The sequence below is a fragment of the Lycorma delicatula genome, chromosome 6 (assembly GCF_047948215.1).
Source record: "Lycorma delicatula isolate Av1 chromosome 6, ASM4794821v1, whole genome shotgun sequence".
Lineage (NCBI taxonomy): Eukaryota > Metazoa > Arthropoda > Insecta > Hemiptera > Fulgoridae > Lycorma > Lycorma delicatula.
In genome coordinates this window covers 57,165,690-57,192,565 of record NC_134460.1, presented here as the reverse complement: position 1 = coordinate 57,192,565, position 26,876 = coordinate 57,165,690, and the positions used below count along the sequence as shown (strand labels likewise).

The 26,876-nt window shown below is 30.4% G+C and overlaps 2 protein-coding genes across 3 annotated transcripts in view; one reads left to right on the top strand and one right to left on the bottom strand.

Moving 5' to 3' along the window:
- The window catches only part of Rtnl1 (reticulon), a 296,105-nt gene that overhangs the window by 22,594 nt on the left and 246,635 nt on the right, over nucleotides 1-26,876 (top strand). The gene's annotated exons all lie outside the window — the stretch shown is intronic.
- lace (serine palmitoyltransferase long chain base subunit) overlaps nucleotides 1-26,876 on the bottom strand; it is a 153,914-nt gene that overhangs the window by 76,330 nt on the left and 50,708 nt on the right. The window lies entirely within an intron of this gene.

The window sequence follows — 26,876 nt, the reverse complement described above, 5'->3', positions numbered from 1 at the left end:
GTATGCTAAACATGTGATTTTTTACGTGCAACCATTGTCGTATTGAGTAAATTTGAAGTTTTTCTAAACTTTAAGGTGGAAATCTTTTTTGTCCCCTTCTTAGCACCGGTGAAAACTATCTCCGCCTTCCGGCGTTCCGAAAAGGATTTTTTCAGTTATAGTCTTTTCATCCAAGTTCATTGTTTTATCCGCTAGGGTAAAAAAATATCTTCGTGTTCCGTCCGGATATTTACTTTTTCATTTGTTTAATCCCGTTATTTATTTTTTTTTTTACTTCAGAAGGTTGTTTGGAATTATTTCTATTTAAACGTAAAATAATTTTCCTGCATAATAGGTTTTTTTAATCAAACAGAGCGTAACATTAGTAAATAATTATTAATAATGCCGGTGCATTTTGTTGCGCCGAGAGAAAGCTAGGTGGTATATCACTTGTTTCTTTTCCTGTCGATTTGCCCTTCCAACGTAGCGTGACGTAACGGATGAATCACGGTGTACGGTACTGAGTTCGGTTGTGGTCGGTGAAATGCAACGTAGACAAGAACAGCGTCGTCATAGTCGACGACTACTCTGACGCCGCTGTAAATATTCTTTTTAAATATTGTAAAGAACAAGGATACCGAGAACGAACGTAAGGGGGGAAGTTACACTATGGATGAGGTGTGGAAATGCAGTCGCGCCTTCCAAGGCCAGACCAGCTGACTGTAGGTTGCTCTTTCTCTAGCAACCAGCCGCCAGTCCATGATCAATACAAATAGCTACCCACCCACCTACTCTGTACTGGCTTTCCCTCCCCGTCTTTCCCCCCTTTTAACCTCCCTGTCGTCCCTCTTAACATAACCCCCGCCCTGTGGGGTTTTAACTTGGCTATAGTACTTTAATTTCACAGCGCGTTGTTGCTGTCCCCCTTTTTCTGCAAACTGTCTACTCGATCTATCGAATCTACCTTTTCTCTAACCCTTTCTAGATTTAGTCACATGGAACTCATTTTATGGAACATGTACATTGACATTTTGTACATCGCTCATTAAATATACATCCCCTATAAATACATTATGGGCCTGTCTCCGTGATGTATGCGGACAGTAAACTAACTTAAAACGTGTACGATAATGCAATCCATAGATGAATATATATCTATATATGTACACATTTTAATATTTCATCATAGTAACGCATTAAATTAGCTGGCAGATCTTTTTTTTTACAAAAAATTGCTGTAAATAAAATAAAAATTTATAAATTATTTTTTAATAAAATATCATAGAGAAATCTTGTAATAATTTATTTATAGAATTTGAAGTAAACAATTCATCTCTTTTGTTGCAGTATTCTTTGAAAGTTATCTGTAATTTTTTTTTCAATTCAAGCAAGGCTAGTAAAACAAATTCTATTTGTTTCTATAAACAAATTGGGTTGCGTTTTATATGGGAAACTCTGTAGTTTCCCATATAAAACGCAACCCATATATGTCAGTAGGTATATTTAAATAAAAAATGCATTTGTAAGTTATTAAATTAAATATTTTATTTCGAAACTTTCCAATACCTTAAACTGTAGAGTAAATGCTGGAAGTGGCCGCCATCTTCATGAATACACGCTTCCACCCTTTTATGTTTTTTCAACTGTTTTCCGAGTTTATGGGTTAATATTTAAAACAGCTTGTTCGATATTGACTTTTCAGTTGTTCAAGTGTTCGCGGTTTGTTTCTGTAGGCTTTTTCTTTAAGGTAACTCCAAGGATAAAATTGGTGCAATCAAATCTGGGGATGTTGGTGGTCACCAAGATCTCCAGATTTGACTTGTGGTCGTGGCTTATGACCAATAAGCCACGACCAATAACTTGTGATAACCAAAGAATTCGTAAACGAAATCAGAAGTTGAATGTGCGTAGTGTGATGTTGCACCGTCATGTTGGAACCAGCAGTATCAACCTTTCTCTTTCCAAGAGTGGCATGCATTGCAATCACTCTGATATCGTTCTGCAGCAATAGTGTACTTGAAGAAAAGACCAATAATTTCTTTCGTGACATCTCACAACGTACGCCTATCTTCTGCGGATGCAATTGTTTTTCATGACACTCGTGGGGATTTTCAGCACTCAAATTCCTAATGTTATGGTTGTTTACGTAGCCGTCCAGATGAAACCACGCCTCCTCTGAGAAAAAAATCGAGTCCATAACGTGAATACTCTCACGCACGAATGACAATATTCTAGCCGTTTTTCTTTGTCTGGATCAAGAAATTTATGAACTGTTAAATTCTATATGGTCATAAGTTTAATTTTTTTGTCATCCGATGAACGGTTGATTTCGGTAAATTAATTTCAGCTGACAAGCGCCTAATTGATTTTTTCCGGTCTCTGTGGCGCGAGTGGTAGTGTCTCGGCCTTTTATCCGGAGGTCCCGAGTTCGAATCCCGGTCAGTCATGGTACTTTCATCCGCTACAAAATATCTGTTTCATCTCATCCTCTGAAGAAAATACCTAACTGTGGTCCCGGAAGCTAAAAAAAGTAAATTGATTTTTTTTGGCGAGACAGTTAATCGGCCTTTGATTTCAGCGACTGTGTCTGCATTCAACACTGTAATCGATCTTTTGTGTTGCATGTTATTAACAGAACCTGTCTCTTTAAATGTAGTCACTAACTTCAAAACTAGTGTCATTTTAGGTACTGGTTTATCACGGTATTTACCGCAAAAAGATTCTTGCGCTGCAACCACTGATCGGCTGCTAAAGTTCGACTCAAGGTAAAAACACGTTCGTCTTGTGAAAATGCTATCTTCTCTGTAACATTGCACTGAGCGTTATGATCGCTTTTTTATGGCTACAATTAGTAGTCTACTGTATCGGCGCGATGTTCACTTGGTGGAAGAGTCTACTCTAGTAAAACGTAGGGAAGGGAGTTGGGCAGTCAGTTCAAATATTATAGAAGGCTGATTGATGGGTAGCGTTTTAAATGGGACACCCTATGTAGACTATCTTATGTCGAGTTAACTGGCGGCTCGCGTATAGGCACTGTGGAACTGCAGCATTCTCTATTTCCACTTGATATTATCGATAACATTTAATATAACGAATCCTTTTTTCTTTAATTTTTTCTTTATACTTGTACAGTACATAATCCTTAAGGTTAATGTCAGTCAGTTGCCATCCTCCAGTTTATGAAAAAGATATAAAGATATTTGTATGGAACTGTATGCTTCACAGTTCCAGCGGTGTGGTTTTTGGCTGTTGTGCGCATGCGCACATAGGAATTTGCATGCGAGGCTGCGAGGGAGAAAGAGCACTGTCACTTCCGCAGTGCCGACCCTGGCGTGCTGGTGGAAGGTAGCTTATATTTACTCCGCGTGTGTAGGGAACGTTCCTTGTTCGTTCCCTTTTGTAGTTTAGTCGGTGGAATGAATATGAAGTGGTTTAGTTGTGTTTGCAGTAGTGATCAGAAGATGGCGAAAAGCAAGGGGTCTTTGAGTGCCAAATCTGTCCAAAAACAAGCTGGAAGGGCTAAAGAGAAGGTGGATTAGTAAAAACTAATTATGTAATTTTTTCTGTGTACATTTTTTATGTAAAGCACCATTGGATTATAGTGTTTTTAAGCGGGCATTTTATTAAGTTATTTAATATTACTAAAAAATATAATCTGTTTTGTCATTTTATTATTTATTCGGTTAATCCGAATACGGTTTTTAACCCACTGATCGAGTTTCAGTAGATTGACCATTCGAATTCAAAAACAAAGAATGACTGTAAACGAAATTTGAAATCTTCGAATTAAAGTATACTGTATAACTTCTAAATCTAAACATAAGTAAATCTAATTGTGTAAATCTAAACATAAGTTTAGATTTACACAATACATAGTGTAGGCGTTATAAAATTTTCTTTTATGAGTTGTACAGCAGTTCTCGAGCTTCTTATTTATTTTCAATTCCCATTAAATATGTATGGATTAGACAGTTCAAAAATTCACTAAGTATGTTTATTTACAGTTCACCCTCGAATCATTATGTAAAACAATTTTTCAGTTATATAAAGCAGTTCCATTACTAGCGGTAAGATAGACGTTTTTCATCATCTATACAGCAAGCATATTCCAAGAACTTTAGCTTATTTCGATTTCATTCCTACTTAGTTGCGTGTGAGTGAGTGTATGTGTGTGACATTTTTTGTTTCAATTTTTGCTTCCTTTTTGACCAGAACTATGTCTCAAATATTTTAACTATCGGGATAATCGAAAAGCGTTTTCTGCCTTTTCACTGTAGAATGTGTGATCATTATCAACTTTTGGCCTTGAACTTTTGATAGACTTTACCCAGACTGCAAAGCCACTTAAAAGTACTATCACGAGTAAATAATAATAACGATGTGGTTTTACGGAGTGTTTTTCAATCAATTACTAATTATTTAAATTATAAGACGGGAGTTTGTGAACCGAAATGTAATTTACCGCTATTAAAAGACTATCGCTGGGATATAAAATTCAATTTTATTCTTAAAATAATTTGTAATTAATTAATAATAAACAAATAATCTTGTTCATAAAATCTCTTTAACTCATTATTAATAATATTCACAGTTATTTTCTCTGAGATATTTTAAGGGTGGAAATAGCTAGCGGAATATGTATACATATATAGTTATTTGAATGTGTTTGGTTAATTTAATTTCGTTCTTTGGATACCAAATAATTGGTTAATTTCATTTCGTTCTTTGGCTGAACCGGTGTCTGAAGTTACACCTACTTTCATACTCCAATAATTTATCTTCTGTAATTTAATAAAATAATATTGTTTCACTTTCAGAAATTAATTTCTTCATAGTAGAGGAGCTTCTTTTATTGAAGAGCTTTTCATATTCTATAATTAGACTAGTTTTATTTTTAGTATATAAATAAATGAAATTCAACCTTACTAACAATTCGTCCGCGTTCTCTTTTCTAGCACTTTCGGTCATTCAACCATCCTCAGGAAAAGTTATTCTTCAATTTCAGATTATTAAAATTAAATAATGTAAAATGTAAATTTATAAAATATTGAAATCACAACAGCTGGTCGTCATAGTGTAAAGTTAGTCATGTCTGTTACGTAAGAAGGTCGCTGTTTTATCTATAAAATTAACTTAGTTTAATTTTGTTTTTTTTTTTTAAATATTGCAGTATGAAAATTTATTGGTAATTATTAGAGCGTTTTTTTTTTTTTTTTTTTTTTTTTGGCATAATAGATCCAAAATCGTCTTATTTAATATTCGTTTATAGTATTTCCGTAACAGTATTCGCTATTTTTTTTTTAAACTATTTATAAGAGGGTAAAAATTTCTCAGTCTAGGCTTTTATGAAATTTTTATTCTCTTCCTGTTTGTCTTCAAAATTTATAATTATTACAGTAGATATAACCTATTAAAACTAGTTTATTTGAACAAATTTGAATTTTTATTATTATTTTTCGTTCCGTGTATCTCCGGGAACTTATACAAAATTTTTATGAAATAGTTATAAAATTATTCGTCTCTGTTGTGTAAAAGACAATGACTGTTTATAATATGTAAAAAACAAAATGAGAACGGTACAATACTATTTTCTCAAAGCCGAAACACCAAAATTATTAAAAATTCATCAAATGGGTAATCAATATATAATTTTTGTAACAATGAATATATATATATATATATATAACTGCCATTTTCATTTCGTAACAATATTAGACATGATACGATTATAAAATATAAATGCTTACTTACTTTTAGACATAATCGGCTTTTTTGTTTAAATCGGGAACGACGTTTCTAAAAATTCTCGATAAATGTTTGTATAGAAAGTTTGAACGAATAACCATTGTTTGAGCACCATTCTGCTGAATTCGTCAAATTTAGTGTTTGCTACACTTAAATCATTTTACAAGGTGAAGTGCCGTTCACTTAAAACCAACGGTAGTCTTCAACAAATGCTTTTAAACGACTTCAGGATCATAAATTCAAAAGCAAAAGGATTTTATCGTAACTGTTATGGGCCGTTCGTTGTTAATGTATTGAATTGCGTCAAAGATATACTGAAGGAGTTTATTTCATATGAGTCTAAATTCAAAGTTATTGAGTGGGAAATATAACGTCATTATGGAACAATTACCCACTATAAAATAGTTTGATAAATAAATCTCTGATTAGCTGGGTAAATGGAGCTTGTGTGCTACTCTTGGTGAAAAAAAAAATTGAAACTATATTAATATGTTGCTATCAAGCATCAACGTACTACGAGGCGACGTGGCATGAAAGAACGCATAAGCGAATATTAAATATAATACACAGGACTGTCAAAGTGATGCAACCAATTCCTAGTTTTTAACCTAACTAGACGCCAACGCATACACAGATACATACATGAACGAACAGAATTTACAATTTCTTTTATTCTTGTTGTTGCAATTCTCGATGTTTCATGATACTCGAGACCAAAAATAAACGAAAAAGTGGAAAAGTAATTTTTGAACGATATCATTATCCCTCCATGTTTTATAGAAGTATACTGTTCTTAAATTTTTGAGAAATAGAAATGTAAGTAATTAAAATAAATTTAACTTCGAAAAAGTGAGAAGATTCTCTGTTCAACCCGTTGATTATAGTTGATTAGGTCACAACATAAAGACCAAGTTTCCGAGTTTTCTTTCTTGCCTGACCAGGATTTCCAAATGAAAGACTGAGGTACTACAATTTTACCACAGTTCGGTGGAGTATTAAATGAAGGGGATTTGAATTTTCTTTATATCGTAAAGTAAACTTCTCTTTTAGTCCTGTTGTAAGTTTTATCCAAACCCCCAAAACCAAGAAATTGTTAAGGTTTCGGGGAGAGTTTGCCGTCAATTGAAAACATCAAACATCGAAATCAAAATTCAACAATTTATTTATTTATAGTTCAAAAAAAAAACATTGTCCAAATCAAAAAAGTACAGACATGCATGAAAGGCGATATAATAATTGATCATTTTTGCTACTTCATTTTCTCAAACACAACAATATACACCGTTAATTATTTTGTTTCTATTTATTAAATATTCATAAATATTTTAACTAAATGATAGAATATTTTAATACAAAACAAATATAAAATCATCGAGAAATAATTGGAGATAACATTTTTTTTTATATAATTGTATATATACTTAATAATTAATCGTATAATAACAAATTCGTGAAATTTTCTCAAATATGTTGATTAAAAATGCAAAAACTCTTGCTGGCCCTATTTCATACTTCAAACAATTTCATAAATCCTAATAATTCATGATCCATAAGTGAGTGTTCTGCTTCTTTACTTGCTTTTGAAAGACGATAATTCCCAATGCCAACCATATGAGAGTGATCATTCTGTAGATTCTATAAATTATTTTCGAATTTTTCTTGAAAATATACTTAAGTTTATCTTTGAATTTTTTACAATGTTGTTAAAATTTTTGCTCGATTATTTTTATTCATGACTGTATCAAATGATTCAAGCTTTGAAAATAATTAACTGAAAAAAAATTAACGGTTTGTACTTTTCTTTGTTTCAAAAAGTAATTCAAGTCTAGAAAAAATGTTGTATAATTTCAAAATAGCAAAACAAAACGTAAATTTCGTTCAAAAAATTGAATTATGTTTTAATAATTTTTTTATTCACAAAGTTAATTTTTCCCAAGCTATTTGAAAATTTATTTTTTTAAATAATGTGAATGGAAGGTTTTTTAATGAAAAATTACTTTATCCACGTTGATGATTTCAAGGTAGTAATGATTAAGATTACAGTTGTTGCTTAGAATGTGATCTTAATTGCCCAACAATATGTAACCTGATGTCATTGTGATTTTCAAAATATTTTCACAGAGAAACTTAAGAAAATTAGTGAAAAAATAATGGTAAAAGAATAATAATAAATATTTTCCTTTGGCTCACATTTTGGCAGCAATTTCCTTACCTTTTTTTTTGTACAAGGGTTGTTTCTTTTTTTTATTCTATCAGTACTTTAAAAATAAAACATACAAAAGAAAAAAAAATTAAATAACACACTTAGAAAAAGAACCGTGCTAAAAACTAACTAAAAATAATACTTTTATTACCTTAAAGTGTCAACTTTCGAGATAAGGAGAAAATTAACGGGTTATAAGTTGTTGGTAATTGTCCATTTAGCAACAAATTTTAAAAGTTAAACACTTCAATATGTTTTGTTTATTATTTAAAAAATTTTAAATAAATTTTGTGATTTTCCTGAGTGAGGTATTAATGATACTTGACTAGTTCTAAAAAAAAGTTATAAAAACATTCATTATATTGTTGTTTTGTGTCTATAATTATTACTGAATTTAGAGAATTTCATAATCATATACGAGTATATTATGATTTCTTTTCTTTCACTTATTTTTAGATAGGTGTATAGAATAAATTTAGGTGAATGTCGATTGTGGACTTTCTTTGTATTTTGTTTTTACAGTCTTTTCGAAGAAAAGTACGGTATTACTTTCGGCCACATGTTGGAGTGGGGGGGAAGGTGGAATGAATTTTCTTTACGTTTTGTGGTATGAGGAGTATGAAAATACTATTCACTTAAATTGTGGTTTCCTTATTTATTTATTTATATACAGTACGTTCGGAAAGTTGCTGTGCACCGGAATTATGGAAGTATATTGACTAAACTTTCCTCATTATTATTTATTATATATTTTTAATTATTTTATAATAACTAATATTGCAATATCTGGAATACTTTATAAAAGGTGTTGAAAATGACCTCCTCCAACATCAATACAAGACTGCACACGTTTCAATTTTTTTCAAACACTTTAACCATCTAATGTATTGGAATATCTCATACTTATGCCGTTATTACGGTTTTTAGTCAATCTTGCGTGGTCTGTCGCGATACACTGCTTGTTTCACTGCTCCCCCATAGAAAGTAATATTGGGGAGTCAGATCGAGCGATCGTGCAGGTCCCAAACCCCTCGAAATGATTCGTTCACCATACAAATTTCGTAAAAAAAGTCATTCACCTGTTATGTGTGGCGCCATCTTGTTGGAACCAACCGTGATTGATTTCCATTTCTGTTAATTGGCTAATGAAGTTTTTAAAACAGCACAATGACAATCACTATTAACTATATTTTCAAAAAGGATTTTTGCTCTATTCGCACCGACCCAAATACCAATTTTCGCTTCGTGTAAAGATTGTTCGTGTTAATTCATGGGAGTTAGTTGTCGACTGCAGTCGCGTAATTTTTGAATCAATATACTCACAGGTAAAATCATGCATCTTTAAAAAAGTAATCCCCAGGACACCTACGGAATTTTTGGCAGTAAAACGTTTAAACCATTGACAATAATTTAGTCTTTTGGCATCTGTAGGTTTCAGTTCTTACACGCATTAATTTGTAGAGGAAAAGTTTCAATTCCTTTCTTACAGCTTTATGTACGGTAACAAGTCCGATATTTTTCTGTTGTGCTACACATTGACTTTGATGGATTTTCAGTCATAGCATCCAAAATATCAAGCGGCTTCTGTTCGTTTACTTAGGTGATCTTCCATTTTGATTAGCGTCTTCAACAGAGCTTGTCACCCGAAAATTTTCGATAAGAGTTCGAACTGCATTGCAGGAAATATTTGGAAACTTTTAAGAAAACTTGTACTTCACTAATTCAGTATGATTTTCACCTTCACGAAACACGTGTTCAACGAGAAAAATGCATTCTCTACGGAAAGAAGCATTAGGTTTCTCGTAACTATTGATTCCGATAAATGAACTAACACTATTATTTTTTTTTAATTTACTTTCTTTTGTACGTTTTATTTTTAAAGTACTGATAGAATAACAAAAATGAAACAACCCCTTGTATGAAAAAAAGTAAGGAAACTGCTTCCAAAATGTGAGCTGAAGCAAAATATTTATTACTATTCTTTTACCATTAATTTTCTCTGTGAAAATATTTTGAACATCACAATGATATCAGATTACTACATATTGTTGCACAATTAAGATCACATTCTAAGCAACAATTGTAATCTTAAAAAAACTAAGCACGTTCAATCACAATTCAACAAGTGACATCTTTTTTTTTAACCTCCGGATCCACCCTTAGGCATGCTTCAGATGATGAGATGAATGATTTGTAGCGTATGTGAAAAATGCCATGCCTGACCGGGATTCGAACCCGGGACCTCCGGATGAAAGGCCGAGACGCTACTACTCGCGCCACGGAGGCCGGCAACAACTGACGTCTTGATTTATTACTGAGCAACGCCCAATGAACCCACAGGACATCCGACCTAATCCCGAAAGAAGAGAATGCACCATATAATTCTAAAGCATACTGCGCAGCGACTTTTCGAACGCATATGTATATTTATTTATTTGTAGAACTATGTATGCAATTTGTGGCTCGAAAATCTCCAAAATTGCGAGATTAATTTTACTGAAATTTAAATATGCTGCAGTAGTGTATCTGAAGTTGTGCATTTGAAAATTTGATGAAGATTAGTTGAGTCGTTCTTGAGTTAGGCTTAATTTAAGGTCAAAAACATTTGAGCGAAGCAAGTTAGAAGCATGGTTCGTTATGATGCAGCAAGTTGGACCATCGTCGTTTCTTTATCTGTTGTATTTATTGTTAGCAATATTTTTCGCCGTATTCAGTAGCGTTATTTACTTTGAGGATCATGATGACTGGGTATATGTTTGAGTGGGGTAAAAGGAAATAAAATAACGAAAAGTCTCTCTCTGTCTTACTGCGCAGAACTGCGCAAGTTTTTTTATCATCTTAGTTTTTTTTTTCTTTAAATAAGACGTCGTAAATGTAGCTTTATCACTAAGACAGGTATTAATAATTTTAAAGCTCCATAAAAATAACAAGAAGTTCAGCAATATTGTTACTTATTTATTTATTTTTTTGGGTTGCTGTATTTATTTTTTATATAATCGTTTAAATACGGGAGTTCTTTATATTCTTGTCCGGTTTACTGGTTTTTATGGTATTTATTTTCATGGAACTTACGTACTTCGGTACGAATTATGAATTCGTAACTGCTACTAATTGATCTTGGCGTATTATTTTTCAGAAAATAATTGTTTTTTTGTGCGTTTTAAATTTCAAAGTGCTATTTTCTTCCTCTCTTTCTCTTTTTTTAAATTGTTTTAGCGCCTCAATTTATTCTTAAAATTATTCTTTCTGGATTCAAATAATAATTTTATGTTTGTTTGTTCATCAAAAACATAAGTTACTCGTAATTTGATTACTATTACATATGCTTATCTTATCATTAAAAAAAAGTTTAATTTTTCAGTTTTTAAATAGTCAATTTTTTTTCTTCTTCCTGCTTCAAAAAAAAAGAAACTTCTCAATTCCATTTATGATTTTTTATAGATATTTTACTTAAAAATTTAGTTAACGAAAAATTTTAATGTTAACACGAGACAAATGTTTTTCGTCATCACGACGTAGTACTGTTTCATAACAAAAAAGGGTATATTAATTTTTTACTTTCCACTACCTTTCCCAGTCTTTCTCAGGCTCTAAAGCATGTAAACCACCTTAGGTACAAGATGAACTAATCGAAGTTTTTTCTGTAAGTGTATGATGTCCACTAGTGAATAGAATGAAGGTAGGACTGAATATCACATGTATTTCGATGGGCAATCGAATAATCGGCTCATTACTTTAATAGGTGAGCCGATTAATCACATGAGAACACGGGAAACCGCTTCATTCCTTATTCCCTTCGTAAGCCTTTCTTTTTTTTTCCTGTTTAGCCTTCGGAAATTACCGTTCAGGTATTACTTCAGAGGATATGTATGAGTGTCGTCTTGTATAGTCTCAGTTCGACCATTCGTGAGATGTGTGGTTAATTGAAACCCAACCATCAAAGAACACCGGTATTCACGGTCTAGTATCCAAATAAAAGTAACTGCCTTTACTAGGACATGAACGCTGGAAACTCTCGACTTCCAAATCAGCCGATTTGGGAAGACGCGTTCACCACTAGACCAACCCGGTGGGTCATCCCTTCGTAAGCCTAGCATGATATGATATGCATCGGGAGTGACATATGACTTATAACAGGTCGCTTACAACCATTGTGACAATTAAATGCCACTAAGGCCATCTATGGAATATTTTCAATACTTTCATTTTAATTCAAAATTAAAATTTCCATTACTCCATTTATTTATCGTGTATTTTTGAACTAGAATTTAAATCATAATGGAAAATTTAATTATTATCGCTATTAAATAATAATACTAGTAGAATTATCATATTTATATCATTATTATTAAATAGATCTTAAATAAAACGTGATTTATTTTTAAGATAATGAAATCCAGTTTAATATTCATCAGCTGAATTTTATTATAAATAATTTCATAATAGAATGTATAACAATAATTATAATTGTTGATTGTGTATTTTAAAAATTTTGCAATATTGTTTTCGTATTTCAAGGATTTCCATTTTAGCTGTTAAAATTAGAACCTTTATGTTAATTATTTTCTTATACATTATCTCATCTTTATCATAATTATTTACGAATTATTATTATTGATATTATTATTTACGAATTATTGTCTTTCACGTATGGAAAGACAATAAGTAATTTGAATACAGTATAATTTATCAGTGTTCTAAATATGGTAATTTTTAATTTTAGTTAATAAAATCTTCGGTTACAGTTGGCTTAATATGGTTGTACGTATTTTGGCTATAGCCTTGTTTCAACTCGTACGAGTAATTATACGTTTTTAATTAAGCTTTTATGTAAATTATGACTAAAAGGGATTTAGTGGTAAGAGGGAAATGGTGGACTATTTGTGGATTACCCACATCATACAGGTCAAGTTCCTTTTAATTGATCCTTCATTAAAAAATCCTCAATATGGAATTGTATTTTATTTTCATTATTTATTTTAAATGACTAAAACATATTTTATAATAATTTAAATTTGTTTTTTTATAAATTAGTTTGGGGAATGTAGTAACTTAATTGGTTTGTGAAGGAAATAAAAATTTATTAATTATAATTTAATTAGTAATTCCTTTATAACCATATAATCAGGAGAATAAAAATTGTGGAATAAATAAATAAATAGAATAATTTAAAATAAAGTACTTTCCTGTCTATTGTGTTCTGCATACATTTTACATAATAACTGTGAAACGGGTTAACTACAATTATGAAATTGTATATAGTGACTCGTGTATTCTCGTGTGACATTAATGCTATTCAGTTTTTATGAAAATGTGACACTGCGGTTAGATAAAATATCCCTTTAACTCGTGACTGCTACCTAGAAATAATTGCAAGAAAAATAATACTTTTGGTACTATGTTTTTCATTTTTATTATTTATTTTTTGGTTAAAACCCCCATTCTAAAAATATATTAATCTATCTATATAAATAAAAATGTAAATGTTCGTTTGTTAAAAATCGATTGCTTTGAAATTTTAATACAACATTGCATTCGAAAACGCGCGTGTTTTTATATACCTACTGTTTATATGGCTAAGATGTCACACCTGTGACAGAGAAAAACATGCTTGTTTTGAAAAACATCGCTGTCTGTTAGACGTAAAAGCAACACATGCTATACTAAATATTTCCCGATTCCATTTCAATGTTTCCGATATGTGTGTCCGCTATAGACTAAAGAACTGCTGGACCGATTTACACGCGGGGAGGGGAAAGAGAGAAAGGGAAAAATCGAAAAAGGAAAAAGGGAAGAAGAAGAAAATAGAAAAAATAAAAAGGGGAAAAGGAAAAACGGGAAAACAAAACGGGAAAACAAAATAGAAAGGAAAAAATAAAAGGGTAAAGGAGGAAAGATGAAGTAAAGGAAAATGAGGGAAAGAGAAATGGGGAAAAAATATAAAGGGGAATGTGGAAGTGCAAGGGGAAAACGGAGGAAAGGGAAATGGTAAAAATGAAAATGGGGGAAAAGGAAAGGAAGAAAGGGTAAAGGGAAAAACCGAAAGGTTAAATTTTGGGTTACGTAATATTCATTTTCTTAATATTTTATCAAACTTTCAATTGTCTTCATTTAATCTATATATACCCGTACATATACTCAAATCTAGCAATAGCGAAGCATTGCCGGGTCTGCTAGTCTAAAATAAAAATACCAGGAAGAGGAAGGTTCTCCTTTTGCAACCAATGACCACTAACTCGACCCAGGTGTAAATTGGTGGCCGGCCTCCGTGGCGCGAGTGGTAGCGTTTCGGCCTTTCACCCTGAGGTCGTGGGTTCGAATCCCGGTCAGCCATGGTATTTTTCACACACGCTACAAAGCATTCATCTCATCCTCTGCGGAAAAAATACGGACCCGGGTCCTTAACTGCGGACCCGGAGGTTAAATAAAAAAAATAAAAAAATGTAATTTGGTGAAAGGTTTACTCTTTTTACCACTGAGACACAACTATTAATATAGGTTATATTAAAATAAAGTTTAAAAAAACGTTACTAATCCCCATCCTCTTTCTTACAAATAAAAAAAAAATCTATATGTTCAGGATTTAGTATTTTCGACAATCACATTCTAAATATGACAGATCGTATTGGTTTTATGTCAGCCAATTGCTATTATACCTCATGTAATTTATTTGGATGAATTACCTACTTTTTTCGTTACCTCTGAAATATTCCTCCAAAAATTTCAAACAAAATAAAATGAAAAAAAACCCCTTTAGAAATGAAAAATAGCACTTTTTTAACGTTTCCTTAAATTTTAATATTTTAAAGTCTTCCGAAATTAAAATTAAAACAAAGAGCGTGGAATTCACCTTAATTTAATGCTGATTCCAAAATTCCTCTGAGTTTTCTTTTTAAAAATACTTTGACTATTAGAACGACAAAATATGTTTCACGACAAAAGATGTTACTGTCAGTTATTAGATAATGATGTAGCTTAAAAAAAATTTAAATATCTTCAAAAAATCTTTCTAGACAATATTAAGGTTTTTTGTTTTTTAGAGATCTTGAACTTCATTTAACTTAAATTGAATGGAATATATTTAATTCCTTTACAAAATAGAATAAACTGTAGAAATTTCCTCTTCAAAATAAAAATGTTATCGAAATCGATAAATCTGTTAAAAATTAAGGCATTAACATATAAAAAGGAAAATATTATTTGAATTTTAAATATTATTAACATCCTTAATTTGATTCTTTTTTTAAAATAGTTAAAAATTATTAAAAGGTCTTATTTAAGGCCTTCTCCTTCAAATCTTTTAAATTATATTAAAGTTTCTTAGTACAAAATATCTTTCAGATTGTCTTCGTAGAAGAGATATTTAGCGTTTCAAAGATTTTCCTCTGGAAAAAACTTACACGAAGTTACCAGAGGAATTCCCTGCATAATCTTACATTAAAATCAATGCATTCGATAAAAAATATTTTTAATAAAACACATAAGTTTCTACCTTAAATTCGGTTTAAAAAAACATTGATTTTGTGAACATTTTTGGTTTTATTTATTTTTATCATATAGATTTGTATCTAAGAATTTTGGTTATTTAATTAATAAACGTGTAATATAATTGTCAGCGCTTCACTAAAAGGTCGTCCATATGCATGTACTTACTAGTCATCAAAATCAAACGTAATTCGGATATTTGTGTAATTTACTGTTATTAGCTTACAGTTTTTTTTTAAATTTAAACAGTGCTTTAATTACTTTATGATAAGCATATAATGATAGATTGTATCAAACATTTCATTAACACTCGTACGTTCATTTGATGATAGTAGTTACTATTTACCGTTATGTAATTGTTAAACAAATTGCTGATATTTGGGTCGTAAGTACAACCGATATTTATCGATCGATAAAGTCGTATGAGATTTCATATTAAAGTTTTTAAAGGATCTTATTACTGAAATTCAGAGTAACAGATTTGTTATAAACATACATTTTTTTATAAGAAAACCGATTGATTGTTCAGAGAATCTCTTAGTTTGCACTTCTAAGACGTGGCAACAGTGCCTTTATAATTCTTTATATTTACTTGCTTATTCATATTGGGTGTATAAGATATCCTGACCATGAGTCTTTTTTTTTTACACTTCATGTACCGTATTAATGTGTCTACCCCGACTGGTTTTTGTTCATTTCTTTTTAACGTCCTGAAATTAATTTAATTTAAAACTGGTAGGAGATCTAACTGAAAATACTACCGTCGATGTACGGTTGCAAGTTTTGTGATTTCTAATGTTTTTAACCGGCTTCAAAAAAAAAAGTTCTTAATTTTTAATCCATTTTCATTTTTCTATTTACTCTTAGTAAAATGTAATGGCTAATTACAATTAATTAATTTTTTATAATGATTATAAATTAATTTTTAGCGTTTCAAAACTGCTACGTCTCACCGGAATTCGAAATCAAAACCTTCTTGATGAAAGATTATGACCACATCTTTTTTTAATAAAAATACAATGATTTCCGTTATTCTTTCGTTTATTTTTTACAGTAGTTTTTTTTCTGCGATTCGGCAGAAGATAATTTTTTGTTATTTATTTGTCTTCAACATTGCTTAATACTGGATGTTTTTTGATCATACTGATATTTAACTCAAATTTATTCCGATATTTAAAACTTTTCTACGGGGACATCAAGAAAATTAGTTAAGTAAATAATATTAATTTTCCATATGTCTGGATTCTAGCCAGCCTTGAATTCACCCTTGGTATGTTTTTGTTAGCGTTTTTTTTGCATTCCTTGATTTATTTTTTCAAGGCATAGGTTTCTCCCCTTTTATGTTTTTTTTTTGCGAGCGGATTTTTTTAGAGACTTTTTTACGACTTTGCGAATAAAAGTACGGTATTACTTTCGGTCGCACGGTAGTGTTGGAGGATAAAAATGAGTTTTCTTTACTTATTTAGGAATGGGTAGTACGAAAATACCATTAATTAAAATGGGGTTTCCTTATATAGACTTATGTATAAAATTTTGTGGCTCGAAAATTTACCAGACTATTAGGTCACTTTGATTGAAATTTATATATGCCGTAGTAGTGTATCTAAAGTTTTATACGTGAAAATTTTATGAGGATTGGTCGAGTCTTTCTTGAGTTATTTGTAAAATTTTTATTTGTTTTGTAATAAAAATAAGAAATTATACAAGAATTTCAATCCTTTGAAGTCGGCGCCAAATTAGTGTTTGATAACCTTTTTAATCTGAAGCTGATTTCAAAAATAGAAATTTTAGATAGAATTCAATTGTTTTATTTTTTTGACATTCTATTCTGTTTTTTAAGTCTCTTTAATGCAGATAAAATTTTTTGAATGAACTCTATTAATGATGTTTTGTTACCGGAGAAAAATTGAAGTTCCCAAAAATCAGCACTTTCATAAAAACGGAATTTTACCGTCCCCTTTTTTGTTCTTTGGAACTAATACCTATTAGTAATCGCCTAGAACTATTCTTTACGATTATGAGTTTCCTTTTTTGTCCTATAAAAACTTATTTTAATACGTGCAGCCAAGTTCACTTACGGTTATTTTATTAAGCCTGTAAAAACGGCTTTTCTTTTACATGCTATTTTTATTGCTATAGCTGATATTATTAGTTATATTAAGTTGGCTGGTTAAAAAATGATATTTTATTAGAGAAATGTACTTTGTAGAATTTCATTTTAATATCTATTAATCTTTTATTAGATCGTTTTATCTTTTGCTGTCTAGCTATAAAATAATTATTTTGTATCCGTATGTATTAAACATTTAATGAATTTAATTAGATATCGAATTCTTTATTATACTCAACAGAAGTCCGCATTCATCGTTTTTAGATAAAACATGTGTAATGTTTATGAATCTTATAATTAGATCGCAAAATTTACGAGTATTTTTATGTTTATTATATTACAGGAATTATATTACTTTTAGATTCGTAAAATATTCTCTTCTCATGCTAAATGAATAGTGTTTCTGTGTTACACAGGTACAAGATTCTCCATAATTTGCCGTATCGAAACGGGAAATCATATCTGAGGTAGAGGCTGAGATTGAAACTCCGTGACCTGAATGCAAAACCGATTGGAAAATATTTATTTCTTTCCTTTTCATTTAATATTATGTCCCTGTTTTATGCGGTCTCATAAGGTTGTTGTAGTTACTGAAAAGAAACAGTTAATTTTCTTTATATGAATAATGTTGCTATATGTTTATATTCATCATTGTATATATATATATATATAAATTAGAGTGTTCAGGAGGAAAAGGAAATCATTTGGGGACCGATTCTAGAACTTGAAATAAGGGAAATGTTTCACGCAAACATATTTTCCAAAAATGCTTTTTATCGAGTTACGGCTAGAAAAGAATTTCTCCCGGATTTCAGTTTCTCCGGTGAACTGACCTCTAGTGAAACTTTTTAAGTCGTTATATTCTGGTAAACTTGATGATTTCTTATGTTTATCGACCTGAAAAATCGATAAAACAATTCCAGAACTATATCTCTGGTAGTTTTCATGATATTCAACGTAAACCATAAAAAAAATCTGTGACGAAAAAAACACTATTTTGTAATAACTTTGGTAAATCTATATAAATAAAGATGTAAATGTTGGTATGTTCAAAATCATAAATCTTCAAGAGATCTTCAGATTGCTTTGAAATTTTATCATAACGTTGCATTCGAACTCTCGCGTGTTTTTATATACCTACTATTTTATATACCTAAGATGTACACCTGTGACAGGTAAAAAATGCTTTTTTTGAAAAACAGGTGCTATCTGTTGGACGTAAAAGCAACACACGCTATACTAAATATTTAACGATTCCATTTCAGTGTTTCCGATGTGTGTGTCCGCTATAAACTAAAAAAAATACTGGGCTGATTTACGCGCAAGGAAAAGGGGAGAAAGGAAAAAATCGGAAAAGGAAAAAGATAAAAGGAAAGAAGGGGAAACGGGAAAATGGAATGGAAAGGGTAAGGGGAAATAAGGGAAGGGTGGAATGGGAAAAGGGAATATGGTAAAAATGAAAATGGAAAAAGAAAAATGGGGACAGAAAAAGGGGAAAGGGAAAAAGGAAAAGGTTAAATTTTGTGAAGTTTCATAATGTTCATTTTGTTAAATGTTTTATCAAACTTTCAATTGTGTTCACTTAATCTGTATATATATATATATATATATATATATATATATATACACTCGAATCTACCAACAGCGAAGCATTGCCGGGTCTTGCTAGTGACTAATAAATGCGTAAGTTTCATGATCAACCCTTGTTGATGTACAATAAATTTTCAAAACTTTTACCATTGACATCTCCACTTTTCAACTAGTTTCCTTATATTATCTGTCGCACACACACAAATTTTATGATTTTTATACACACTTTTAGAACCGCTTAGAAAATATATGGCATCATAAAAACTTTGTTAAAAGAAATACGATATTGAAAGTTACGTAAATTTAAAACCAACATTTCTAATTATAAATACAAACGCTTACTTCTAAAAATAAATAAAACCAAAACATCGAAAAAACTAAACGAAATAGGAGTGGTATAAAAGAATAAGATACTTTTTTATGTTTTTTTAACGATTTATTTTTAAATTTCCGGAAGAATGAACAACACAATGAAGTATCTATAATGAACACGTGAATAAGTTATGACAGATTCGATATAAATAGTACTGAATAATAACTAGTAACATTCAACTTGTCATTATCATTCATGTCCTATTCAGAAACTATAAAACTAGACTCTTTTTATATTAATATAGTTTTAAATAGTAAATGATTACTTACTAACGTTTCACAAATTTTCCTCCATCAATTAGAAAATAAATCACATCTTGTATTAGGCTATGAGGTGAAGTTAATAACGCTTCAATATAATGATAAAAAATTTGATGTTATTTATTCCGAAAATATTTTTCAGTTAAATTAACGATTTATTTCATTACTAAATTGTTTTTGTTTTTATATTCAAATAATTCTGAAGTTATAGAATTAAAAATAAATACTCTATCTCTTTTTAGTAATATTAGTAAGGAAAAGATATCAATTAAATTAAATTCAATTAAATTAAATTATGTTAAACATTCTGAGACATCAATTGCTGTCTCGTTAACCATGATTGCTATGATACACAATGTCTCAACTGTATTTTTTAATATTTCAAAAAGTAAATTTGCAAAGTGAAATTGTATCAAAATTAGAAATAGGGTAACAAAACCTTTATTAAAATTGAAAAAAAAAAACAATGGCAGCACCGGTAGATGTTTTTAGCAAAATAAGTTTAGCAGCTTTGGAAATTATGCATTTTTCAGTATGACAGAACCTGTTAAATTAAATTCATGTTAGACGCGTAAAAGAACTCTAAAAAATTATTTCTTAGTCTTATTAACTGCCAAAGAAGTATCCTTTTTTCATTAGCTTCGCCGTATTTGATCGTTTTCGGACCGATTAAATTTCAGGGAAAAATTCAAGAAAAAAATAAAAATCGCACATCTATTCACAAATGGAGTTTCCTTGGTATGTATGTATAGGTGTATGTATAAAATTTTGTGGCTCGAAAATCTCGAAAACTATTGGATCAATTTCATTGAAATTTAGATATGTTTTAGTTGTATATATGAAGTTTTAAATGTGAAAATTTGATGAAGATTGGTTGAATCATTCTTGAGTTAGCTAAATTTAAGGTAGGAAAAATTTGTGCGCGGCAAGTTAAAGGCGTGGTTCGTTATGATGTTGTAAATTGGAACGTTGAACATATTTCTTAACTGCGCAAGAGCTTATCGAAACTAATATAGATTTTTTTTTACTTTTAAAGATTAATCATTCTGGATTGAGAAATAGTTAATTAGAAAAACGGTATGTAATAGAAAAAAAACCGTTTGTTCCAAACATATTCAAATTTTTGAATATGTAAAATTTTTGTAAAAAGGATATACAATTAGTAAGTTAACAGTGCACGTATTAAATGTTATTTAAAACGTTATTTTAGGTAAAAAGAGTATTGAAAAGAATACAATTTATTTTTCCAGAATAATTTATTATTGAAATGAAATTACGCAAAATAACAGGAAATAAAGTGCGACTATCCTTAAAAGTTTTATCCTTATTATAAAGCTAGTTATTAACCTTTTACATATCTGTAAAGATTCAGCATGCCAAGCGAAATATTTATTTATTATTTAAAAATGATTTTTATTATCCGGTTGCTGAAATATACAGAACACTCAGTTTTGTAATACTTTTAAAAAACTTATATTAAAGTACTTATATTTTTAAAGAATTTGAAGGATATTAATTATTATATAATCTTATCTTTAAGCGGCATTTAAAAATAAAATAATTTCGAAATTAAGTCTATGTAGTTCAATAGTATATGTTTTGAAATTCGTGGTTGTTAGTTCTGTATAATAATAAAATTAATTTCTGAAATAAATAATGGGAAAATCTAAATACTATACGGTTTTAAATAAGCTTGAATAACCTACAGCAAGATTAATGTTATGCATAATGAAATTGTTGAAAATATGTGTAAAAAGTTTAAAAGAAGTCGGGTTATTACACGATTGTGTTTTCAAAAATATTAATGAGCAAGTGAGTCATCTGGAATACCAATGATCCTAAGTATTAAATTTTAGATGATTACGAGATTTTCACTACTATACCATCCGGTCGGCTATTTGATATTAAATATTAACCTACTGGCTTCTGGAGAAGCGAAATTATTTTTGGAAAAGGTCTGTACAATACTTTCAAAAAGTATCGTTAACAGATTTCTTTTTTCATTTTTATAATGTATAAAAAAGTAAAAGTCAGACTTTAACAAGTCTGATTTTGTATGAACGATTCTTATACATAAATTAAAAAAAATATATACGAATAAATATACTGAACGTAAGTAGCCTTCTGACATTTGTTTATAATATAAAACTTTATGTTTTAACTGAATGACCTTTAATTAAAGCAGAATATGATGAATTCTTTTATTTTAGAAGAGATAGCCCTGCTTTATCCGATTGGCCAATAGGCGTATTGTAAAAATGGACTGGATGCACTGGCCACAGTGGTATCTCTCTGGAAATACCAGGGTCCGAACTAAAACACAGAGTGGAGGAAAAGGTATGAAAAATAATGAAAAAGTGACAAAAAATCTCGACTAAAGGATTGCTTAAGTCTCTAACCGGACAATGGGTGTCAAAGCTAAAATTGTTTAACCCTAAGTTTTCTTACTATTCGTTTTTTCCAATTTTCGCGTGAAAATACTTTGAATATTACAGTGATGTCAAATTACACAATTATAATTTTTCTATAAAAATTTAGTTATAAGTAACGATATCGAGAAAGGAATGAAATGTTTTCAAACCTTCGACAATAACGGTAATCCTGCAAACTTTTCGATTCTCAGAGGTCCTGTCTGTTGTTGCATCGTGCCTTCTAACAATTCTGGATTTTATAATTCCTTCTCTTTACCATACCTTCCAATTACTTCACCGAAAAATGTCATCCTCATCTTACGATATCTTTTTATCAATCTTCCATACCATTTTCTTTTATTTTTGTTTTCTAAAATATGTTATTCATAAATACATACGTCCTTACTTCATTCATTATTGAATAGATCACAAACAAGAGTAGATATTGTATTTCAGTATGGATAAATATAAGAGTTGGTATGCTATTTCACGCTTAGACAAAGAACTATCACAGTATTTGCCTATAAGTATTAAGGAAAATCATAGTAAAACCTTACTCAAAACAGCGTTCCCAAAAAAAAAGTTCTTGTTTGATAAGGTGTCCTTTGTTATAAAATTGCCACCGAAGTCATTACGGAAACGTTGACATAAAAAATAGAATACTTATTTACTCGTATCACTTCCAAACCAAATCTGGCTAAACATATGGCTTTTCAACGGGCGAAGATTTTCCTTTAGGAAGTTTTTACCTATTCTTGAATAGCGCTTTTAATTTTTAAAGGAAAAACAACTTTTAAGCTCATCGTCACAGAATCATTGTTCAAATATAGTATTGCTCTTCTCCAGGACAAAGATCGTCCAATCTTGCGAGCAATTGGACAGTTTTGACACCCGTTGTCCGGTTAGGGCCTTAAGCAATTCTTTAGTTGAGATTTTTTCTCTTTTTCACCTCTTCATTCTGTGTTTTATTCGGACCCTGGTAGTTTCAGGCATGATACCACTGGCTAGTGCATCCAGTCCATTTTTACAATATGCCTATTGGATGAATCAGATAAAGCAGGGCTAACTTATCTCTTCTAAAATAAAAGAATTCATTGTATTCTGCTGTCATTAAAAGTCATCCAGTTAAAAGATAAAGTTTTATAATATAAATAAATATCTGTAAGTCAATCCTTTCATTTATTTATACATTTTACGTAGATTTCATAAGAAAGATAATTAAAATATCGAATTTGTTTAAGGTTCCTACTATTCTTTGGATAAGGAAAAATTAGATTTGCAAAATCGGACCATGGGGGCAGAAATGGTGGCTTTTTCTAAAAAACAAAATATCGCCATAACTTTCTTATTCAGTAAAATATCGAATTCGTTTAAAGTTCCTGCTATTCTTTGGATAAGGACCTAAAACTTATCTAAGTAATTTTTTTTTATATCAACAATCATTGGCCCAGGGGTGGAGAATGGGGTTTCGAAGAGAAAAAATCATACCTTCCTTGATAGGCACTTAATACGGCTTAGTAGGCCCTTAATAGGTATCGAATCGGTTTAAAGTGGTCGTTAGTCCTCTAAACATTATCTAAAAAGTTTGTCTGTAACAATTTTTTTTTTACAGCAAGGGATGAGCAAAATGCTAGAATTTTAAGATGGGACTTGTCGTATGCTAAACATGTGAGCCTTTTTTTCACATGCAACCATTGTCGTATTGAGTAAATTTGAAGTTTTTCTTAGCTTTAAGGTGGAAATCTTTTTTATATCCTACTTAGCACCGGTGAAATCTACCTCTGCCTTCGGGCGTGCCAAAAGGGGTTTTTTAGTTTATGTAAAAGAATCGTTCATACGAAATCAGACTAATTAAAGTCAGACTTTTTTTTTATAAATTAAAAAAAATTGAAGAAAGAAAACGGTTAACGATAATTTTTTGAAAGTAATGGAGGTACTGTAAAGTATCTCACGGTTACTGTATATCAAAAAAGTAGACGTAAATAAAGTGCGATATCATCTTTTTTTTCTTATTTTGAAATATCTACATAATTTCAGTCCTTTCGTAGTAAAATATGCACGTTGTTGTGATTGCTCCAGGGAATTAAAACAATGGTAGTTCCTAAAGAAAACTAAGCTAAATATATCTTCGTATATTTTTACTTACTGTACCTGTAAGCTGCATATTTTTTTTTAACAACTTTTTCTTTATATATATATATATATATACATAATTTCAACTTCATAACCTCTGTAACTAAAATTCATATATCAATAAAAATTATTACTTTCAGAGAAATCTGCTTACACTGTTGCTAATTGTGCCTCAGGTGTTTTATATATTATATATTAATCATAAGGAAAACTGAAACATAAAATGGTAAGTGATCGATTTGCTACACTTCCCACGAAAATATTATGTATTTAAACACATTTTATGTTTGCTATGAATGTATGTATGTGTTTTCCGCTATTCAGTATGGGCTACTTATTTAATAAATAATAAATTAATACAACACAATAAATTTCAACACCAATTTCAGGATAGTCATAGAGTACATTTTAACATATGAGCAGTCAGGATCTAGAAGTTGACATTACTTTATTATAGAATCCATTTGGCGTATAAATACGTGTATGGTTGTTTATGTATACAGGTTTATATTTAAGTATTGAAACTGCTTCATATTTCAAAACTGGGAGATCTAAAAAACAAACAAATTTGGATATACATAGTTCAAAATTACTATTCTATGGCGTTTTGAAATTTCTGTCCGCTGTACTGAATCAAACTTTTTTTAAATAGGAAGGTAGACATGATATTTATGTAAATGTTTACGAGAACTTAAAAGTAGGAATTATAGAACTTAGAACTTAAAAGTAAGATTTTGTAAAAGATTTTAAAAAATCATAGCGAAAACCGTTTTTTGATTATTGTTTTCGTTTAAGAGTTATAAGCAAAATTGCACAAACGAACGAGTCGCGCTAGTAATAAAACGAGGTAAAACGCCTTGTAGTAACTTTTTACCTTCAGAATTACAACCGATAACAAACTTTAAACAGTTAATGTTGGAATTAACGAACCAGAGAATAATAATAACAGCTTCAAAATAACAAATAACACTAATAAAAGTAATAATAATTCAGAATAACTAATATTTTGCAACACTACTGCAAATTAAATGGCTAGGACAACTGATATTATTTACTTTAATTATCACGATGTTTAATTTTAAAATTTATTTAAATGTTTTTATAGATTAATTTTTCGAACGCCCACATAGAATATTTGAAACCTATTTTTTGAAGTGTCGCCAATTTTTAAACAAGAGTACACGAGATACGGATTACGAAATCCCAAGTTTAAGAGATTGTTTTTGGCTCTATTTTCAAAAAATAAGTAGTAGAGAGAAGATTAACAGAATTTTTATAAATTTATGTTGTTTTAAGGTAAATTGGTTTCAGAAAAAGTATAGGGACAAGGGAAGCAATTTTAGCGCTCAGATTAATAGTAAAAGAAAGATTAAAGAAATACAAACCAATACCAAACCAAAACCAAACTTTGCATTTATAGACCTAGAAAAGGCATTTGATAAGTAGACTGGAATAAAATGTTCAGCATTTAAAAAAAAAATTAGGGTTCAAGTACAGAGATAAAGAACAATTGCTAACATTTACAGGAACCAAACAGCAACAGTAATAATTGAAGAACATAAGAAAGAAGCCGTAATAAAAAAAAAGCTCGACAATGTTCCCTAGCCGTTACTTTTTAATCTTTACATAGAACTAGCAGTAAAGGATGTTAAAGAACAATTTAGATCTCGAGTAACAGTACAAGGTGAAAAGATAAAGATGCTACGATTTTCTGATGGTATAGTAATTCTAGCTGAGAGTAAAAAAGATTAAGAAGGAACAATGAACGGCATGGATGAAGTCCTACACAAGAAGTACCGCATGGAAATAAATTAGAACAAAACGAAAGTAATGAAATTTAGTAGAAGTAATGTAGATGGACCACTGAATATAAAAATAGGAAGGGAAAAGATTACGGAGATAGAAGAATTTTGTTATTTGGGAAGTAGAGTTACTAAAGATGGACGAAGCAGGAGCGATATAAAATGCCGAATAGCACAGGCGAAACGAGCCTTCAATCAGAAATATAATTTTTTTACTTTAAAAATTAATTTAAACGTCAGGAAAACATTTTTGAAAGTATATGTTTGGAGCGTAGCTTTATATGGAAATGAAACTTGAACGATCGGAGTATCTGAGAAGAAAAGATTAGAAGCTTTTGAAATGTGGTGCTATAGGAGAATATTAAGGATCAGATGGGTGGATAAAGTGACAAGTGAAGAGGTGTAGCGGCAAATTGATGAAGAAAGAAGCATTTGGAAAAATATACTTAAAAGAAGAGGCAGCCTTATAGGCCATATTAAGGCATCCTGGAATAGTCGCTTTAATATTGGAGGGACATGTAGAAGGGAAAAATTGTGCAGGCAGGCAACGTTTGGAATATGTAAAACAAATTGTTAGGGATTCATAATGTATACCAAAATGAAACGACTGGCACTAGATAGGGAATCTTGGAGAGCTGCGTAAAACCAGTCAGATGACTGAAGACAAAAAAAAAGGTAAATTAGTAAAATGACTGTGTACCATACGTAGATGCATCATTAAGTTGAATTAAAAATGATTTATGACTCACTTGTAACATATAGAAGTATCACGAAATTCTTCCGGG